The sequence below is a fragment of the Podarcis melisellensis genome (genome assembly GCF_964234715.1).
Source record: "Podarcis melisellensis genome assembly, chromosome: 7".
NCBI classification, from domain to species: domain Eukaryota; kingdom Metazoa; phylum Chordata; class Lepidosauria; order Squamata; family Lacertidae; genus Podarcis; species Podarcis melisellensis.
This window is the reverse complement of record NC_138539.1, coordinates 13,191,728-13,198,815: the sequence shown is the minus strand read 5'-3', so window position 1 is coordinate 13,198,815 and position 7,088 is coordinate 13,191,728.

Sequence of the window (7,088 nt, the reverse complement as noted above, 5' to 3'; positions counted from 1 at the left end):
CCAGGGACACAGGTGGCGCTGTGGCTTAAACCACAGAGCCTAGGACTTGCCGATCAGAAGGTTGGTGGTTCAAATCCCCGTGACGGGGTGAGCTCCCGTTGCTCAGTCCCTGCTCCTGCCAACCTAACAGTTCAAAAGCACATCAAAGTGCAAGTAGACAAATAGGTACCGCTCTGGCAGGAAGGTAAATGGCGTTTCCATGTGCTGCTCTGGTTCACCAGAAGTGGCTTAGTCATGCTGGCCACATGACCTGGAAGCTGTATGCCAGCTCCCTTGGCCAATAAAGCGAGATGAGCGCCGCAACCCCAGAGTCAGCCACAACTGGACCTAATGGTCAGGGGTCCCTTTACCTTTACCTTTAAGGGAGGAGGCCAGCAGCAGCAGCTGCAGCCATGGAGAGGCTATGGGATGTTTTCTTGCTGCCGCCGCCATCGCTGGCTCATTCCTCCCTTTGAGCTCAGCAGGGGCAGAATTGGCAGGGGAAATAGGGACATTCAAATCAGAAGCCGGAATAGCTTTGTAATTCTGGGACTGTCCCTGGAAAATCGGGACGCTTGAAGGGTATGTAAGACCCCACCTGCCCTATAAATTTAAAACAGCACCACACCACTTCGAACAACCATGGTTCTTCCCAGCAGTCACTGGGAATTGTAGTTTAAGGGTGCTGAAAGTTGTTAGAAGACCCCCTCAGAGGACTACAATTCCCAGAGTTCCCTGGGAAAAGGGCTTGACTGTGAAGCTACAAACTACCTTTCCCAGGATCCTCTGGGGACAGCCGTGACTGTGGCCACACACCATTTTAAGTTACCCAAAATGCAATGCCATGGCCCATAGATCCATGGAAAGAATTTGCATCTGAAAGTCTTCCAGAGACTAGCTTCCTCATGTTTGTTTGATCTCTTGAGAAAGAAAACCACATAATTAGTAGCAATTGCATATCTACATTTCTCTAGAAACTCATTTTCAGACTTTGAGAACCCTGGGACCAAATAAAAACCAAGTTGACGTGTGCATTGTTTCGGAACCACATCGGGTTTTTCAGTGCAGATTCTGGCCTTTAGAAGTCTGGGCAGTTAATCTGACTTTTTATAGATAAGCCATCTGGCGTTTTTCTAAATTTTCAAAACACCCCGTGTGCAAAGGAGTAATGCAATGTTTGGCCTCTTGAGCAAGTGTCCATGTGCACAAGATGCTGTTTACTCAAGATATTTCCATCAGACACAATCAGGTTGCCCAATGGAAGTTTGCAGCTAAATGTTACAAATACCCTACCTTGCAACAGGTGTGGCCTTCAAAGGAAAACCTACACAACAGTGGCGTAGCGTGGGTTGTCAGCACCCGGGGCAAGGCAAGTAATCTGCGCCCCCTAACCCATGGATTTTAGCACTGCGAGTGCGAGCGCCCCCCCCCCCAGATGTTGTGCCCGGTGCGGCCGGCCCCCCCTGCACCCCCACGCTATGCCACTGCTACACAAGTCAAGATAGGCTAAATGTCAGATGGGGAGAGGAGGCACCAATAAGATTGGTGTGTAGTTGTCTGCACCACTAATACTGAGGCAGTAAAGGGATTCTGTGGTGGAAAATTTAAACAGATGAATGAAAGCAATGGTGAGCACAATGTTGGTGCTGAGCTTTAAAGCCCTAAACGACCTCAGCCCAGTATACCTGAAGGAGTGTCTCCACCCCCATCATTCAGCCCGGACATTGAGGTCCAGCTCCGAGGGCCTTCTGTTGGTTCCCTCACTGCAGGAAGTGAGATTACAGGGAACCAGGCACAGAGCCTTCTCAGTAGTGGCACCCACCCTCAGTGGCATAGCATGGGTTGTCAGCACCCGGGGCAAGGCAAGTAATTTGCACCCCCTAACCCGTGGATTTGCGCCCCCTAACCCTAACCCCCAGATGTTGCGCCTGGTGCGGCCGGCCCCCCTGCACCCCCCACGCTACGCCACTGCCCACCCTGTGGAACGCCCCTATCAGATGCCAAGGAAATAAACAACTATCTGACTTTTAGAAGACATCTGTTTGATGTTTTATCATGTTTTTAATATTCTGTTGGGAGCCGCCCAACCCAGCCAGATGGGTGGGGTAATAATAATGATGATGGTGATGATGTTGTTGTGGGAGGTTGGCACACCAAGCTACCAATATTTCACTGGTACTACAATTGCAAATTATTATTTATTTAGTGCCACTATTGGGCAGGGATAGGTAACCAGAAGATATCAGGAGGGAGAACATAGCCATCTTGGGTTGCAACCTTATCATCCATGAATTGCACACCCTCCAACATCCATCAGATGAAAATTGGGACGTTTCTCACTCCCCACCAACTGAACCTCCCCAGCCTCCCATTTTTGGGTCCTCCTCACACTGCAGGGTATTTCCTATCAGAAGAAGTGCAAAAGTCACCATCACTTTAACCAATGGGACACACACCTTCCACCGTCCTGAGAAAACCCCAGATTTTGTTTTATCTTTTGGTACATTAATATAAAGAAAAGCAAACGCCAATAAATAGATTTTAGAAAGCGGAGAGATTAGACATGGCTGCACAAAGCATTTTCTTTTTTAAAAAGCCAAGACTCTGCCCCAACTTTCTTTCCGCCCAGGGTGGCCTTGCCCTCTGCCTGCCCCTCAGAGCTGGCATGTAATCCAGCCAAAGCTCAGCCATTCTTCCTTCTCATCCAGCAGACATTATGAGCTACCCAAGGGAGAACGCTGGCAGTAGCTTGTCTCCTCTGCCAGTGTGGTGTAGTTGTTAAGAGCGGTGGACTTGTAATCTGGTGAACCGGGTTCGCATCTCTGCTCCTCCACATGCAGCTGCTGGGTGACCTTGGGCTAGTCACGCTTCTCTGAAGTCTCTCAGCCCCACTCACCTCACAGAGTGTTTGTTGTGGGGGAGGAAGGGAAAGAGAATGTTAGCAGCTTTAAGACTCCTTAGGGTAGTGATAAAGCGGGCTATCAAATCCAAACTCCTCCTCTTCTTCTTCTTCTTCCACCTCCCATCTTCCCCAGGCAGCATGACCAATAGTCAGGGAAGACGGGTGCTGGAGTCAAAACAACTTAGGGAGGGAAACTGGTTCCCACTGACGGACAGTATGGCTACTGACTCAAGTCTTCCCCAGTCCTACCTATGAGCTCTCCAAGGTGAGCTTGCAAAGATATCTGCTCTGTGCATATATCTGAGACCAGTATGGGTGTGCAATGGTCAGATAAGGACCTGAGAGACCATGGTTCAAATCCCTTCTCACCCCTGAAACTCGCTGGGTGACGTGATCCAGCACTGTCTCTCATCCTGGCCATCTCCGCAGGGCTGTTGAGAAGAAGAGTTTGGATTTGATATCCTGCTTTATCACTACCTGAAGGAGTCTCAAAGCAGCGAACCCAGTTCACCAGATTACAAGTCTACCACTCTTAACCACTACACCACACTTGAGAGGATGAATTGGGTCCCCACCCACGTACGTCCCACAAAGAGCAAGCCAGCAGACAAAGCCTGCATGTGTGGCCGGCCGTCCAGCTCTTCCTTCGTTGTAAAATATTTTTCCTCTTCAAAACTGCCGAACAGTTTGTGAAAGGAAACGACGGAGGAGGTTGGTGGGCCAGTGAAATAACGGCGTACTGTTTTGTTGGAAGCCAGTTCGCAGTTCCCAGCCACCCACTCTTGTCCTCCTTTCTTTCTCCAACCCAGCTCATTCGACACTGATTGCAGCCACAGGGCATCTGCCATGAAGTCCAATTATTTCACCCCCAACCATGTGCTTCTATTGAAAACGCCTGACTGCACGATACACTGTTGTGGGGAGAGTTGCTTTAGAGAACAGCCGAGGCCTTTTGTCGTTCAGGAAGGTGTAGGAGCCAGGGGGATTTTCTGGGACACGGAGAACACCGAGTCTTTTGATGGTGGGAGGGGACAGCCCCCAAACGCTCCTTCTTCCATTCATGCAGGGGCCGCCCAGCAAGAAAAGTTGAAAACGGCTTCTTTTCTTTCTCTCCCGACCCGGTTTGACACCTGGCAAAACCTTTCGCCCCTCAAAAGGCACAATTGTATTAGGAGAACCCTTTATCAAACACAACTATTAAGGTTGCAGGAGCCATGTTCTTGGAGATGGGCCAAGCTGTTAATTTTGGTTTCTCTCAAGTCTCTATTATTTCCTGTCTTAAATTTGTTTTTGGTTTTTTATATAATTTTTATTAAATTTTCTGTTTTACAATTTTGAATACCCATTTAAACACCCTTGCAATATCAGTGACTTTCCATCTTCTCTTTCCATGGCTCATTTTGCACACCATATATCCTTGCATATTTTACATAAACCAAACCATTCAGTATTCCATTATTACATCCATGAAAAATTATTTACACTGTTGAATTTATCTTAATGCTGCCAGTGTTTTCAAATGTACACAATTTCCCCCCATATATCCAATAAACATTTTCCAATCTTCTTTAAATGTATGTTCTTCTTGTTCTCTTATTCTGTATGTCAAGTCTGCAAGCTGGGCATATTCCATCAGCTTAAATTGCCATTCTTCTTTAGTTGGGACCTCGCTCGTTTTCCATTTTTGGCCTAACAAAACATGGGCTGCAGTAGTGGCATACATAAATAACCATTTTTGACACCTGGGAATTTCTGTCTGAATTATACCCAACGAAAAGGACTTGTTCTTTTTGTTTTTGTTTTTTTTGGAAAAGTACTTTTGAACACCCCCCCCCCAATTCATTATGGATTATTTCCCAAAACTCTTTTACCTTTTTACAGGTACACCACATATGAAAAAAACGTTCCCTCAACCTCCTTGCATCACTAGCACTTATCTTTTCCTGTCTTAAATTTGGTTCCTTGTATTTACCAGTGTAAGGGACACAGGTGGCGCTGTGGGTTAAAGCCTCAGCGCCTGGGACTTGCCGATCGAAAGGTCGGCGGTTCGAATCCCTGCTGCGGGGTGCGCTCCCGCTGCTCGGTCCCAGCGCCTGCCAACCTAGCAGTTCGAAAGCACCTCCGGGTGCAAGTAGATAAATAGGGACCGCTTACCAGCGGGAAGGTAAACGGCGTTTCCGTGTGCAGCTCTGGCTCGCCAGAGCAGCGATGTCACGCTGGCCATGTGACCCGGAAGTGTCTCCGGACAGCGCTGGCCCCTGGCCTCTTAAGTGAGATGGGTGCACAACCCCAGAGTCTGTCAAGACTGGCCCGTACGGGCAGGGGTACCTTTACCTTATTTACCAGTGTAGGGGACGCGGGTGGCGCTGTGGGTAAAACCTCAGTGCCTAGGACTTGCTGATCATAAGGTTGGCGGTTCGAATCTCCGCGGCGGGGTGAGCTCCCGTCGTTCGGTCCCAGCTCCTGCCCACCTAGCAGTTCAAAAGCACCCCTAAGTGCAAGTAGATAAATACAACTCTCAGCACCCTTAACAAATTACAGTTTGTTTCCAGATAGCCATGACCCTCTCTGACTCTTGGCTCTGTAAGGTTAAATCACTGAGAGATCAGAAGACATCAGGCGGGTTGAGGTTATAAGCATCTTTGCCTGTAGGAAATGTGAGGCTCTCGTCTGCTTGCATTTCCTGACATTATTAAGACCTGCTGCTTTTGACCTTTACCTCGTTCTACCTCTCTGCATGGAAGACAGAAATTTAACAAGTGGAGTAGAAATGCTTGAATGAGGGGAGGGGAGAGCTTGGATTCCAATATCTATCTATCTATCTATCTATCTATCTATCTATCTATCTATCTATCATCTATCTATCTATCTATCTATCTATCTATCTATCTATCTATCATCTATCTATCTATCATCTATCTATCTATATCATCTATCTATCTATCTATCTATCTATCTATCTATCTATCTATCTATCATCTATCTATCTATCTATCTATCTATCTATCTATCTATCTATCTATCTATATCTATCATCTATCTATCTAATAATTAAACATTTATTATTTTTATTTTTTAAAAAAATACAACTTCTCTATACAGGGCTGCCTTCAGAGGTCTTCTAAAGGTTGTATGGTTACTTATCTCCTTGGCTCAGGGGTCTCATGATTCCATACTCTCTGAAGAAAATAGGGATGTCCTGCCATACCCTCCAACATTTCTCTGATGAAAATAGGGACGACGTAAAGAAAAGCGGGACATTTGGGGATCAAATCAGAAACTGGGACGGCTTCTGTAATTCTGGGACTGTCCCTGGAAAATAGGGGCACTTGGAGGGTCTGTTTGAATAGCTATACCCATCAGCTTGGGGTGGTGGTGGCCCCCCTCAAATATTTTATTGGGGAGGGGAGTGAAGGGACCTTAGCCCCTAGGAGTTGGCTTATATGATGATGATGATGATGATGATGATGATGATTATTATCTTCCAGGAGAACTCTAAAAGCATTCCTCCTCACATTTGATGGCTGGTAGATGAAGAGAATAAATGTGAGGGCATGTGTTTGTTTTTAGATGTTTGTTTTAAACTGCATGTGTTGATGTTGGCCACTGGTGCTGTGGTCTAAACCACTGAGCCTCTTCGAATTGCCAATCAGAAGTTCGGTGGTTCAAATCCCTACGACGGGGTGAGCTCCCATTGCTCGGTCCCTGCTCCTGCCAACCTAGCAGTTTGAAAGCACACCAGTGCAAGTAGATAAATAGGTACTGTTGCGGCAGGAAGATAAACGGCATTTCTGTGCGCTCTGGTGTTCCATTACACCAGAAGCGGTTTAGTCATGCTGGCCACATGACCTGGAAAGCTGTCTGTGGACAAACACCGGCTCCCTTGGCCTGAAAGCGAGATGAGCGCCGCAACACCATAGGTGCCTTTGACTGGACTTAAATGTCCACGGGTCCTTTAGTTTTATCTTTTACCTTTGGGAAAAAGGATGGAATACAAATTCAATGAATGAATTAATGGAATTAGCTCCTGAGAGGCATCTGGCTGGTTGCCTTTGGAACAGAATGCTAGACTGGATATCTTACGTTGAATTTCAGACAGCAGAATCGTGGAGGATCAGGCTATCCATGAACACTGGCAACAATGACTGGGTTCTGCCCTCTGCTGTCGGAGGCAGTAACCCCTCTGAACGCCAGTGGCTGGGAACTG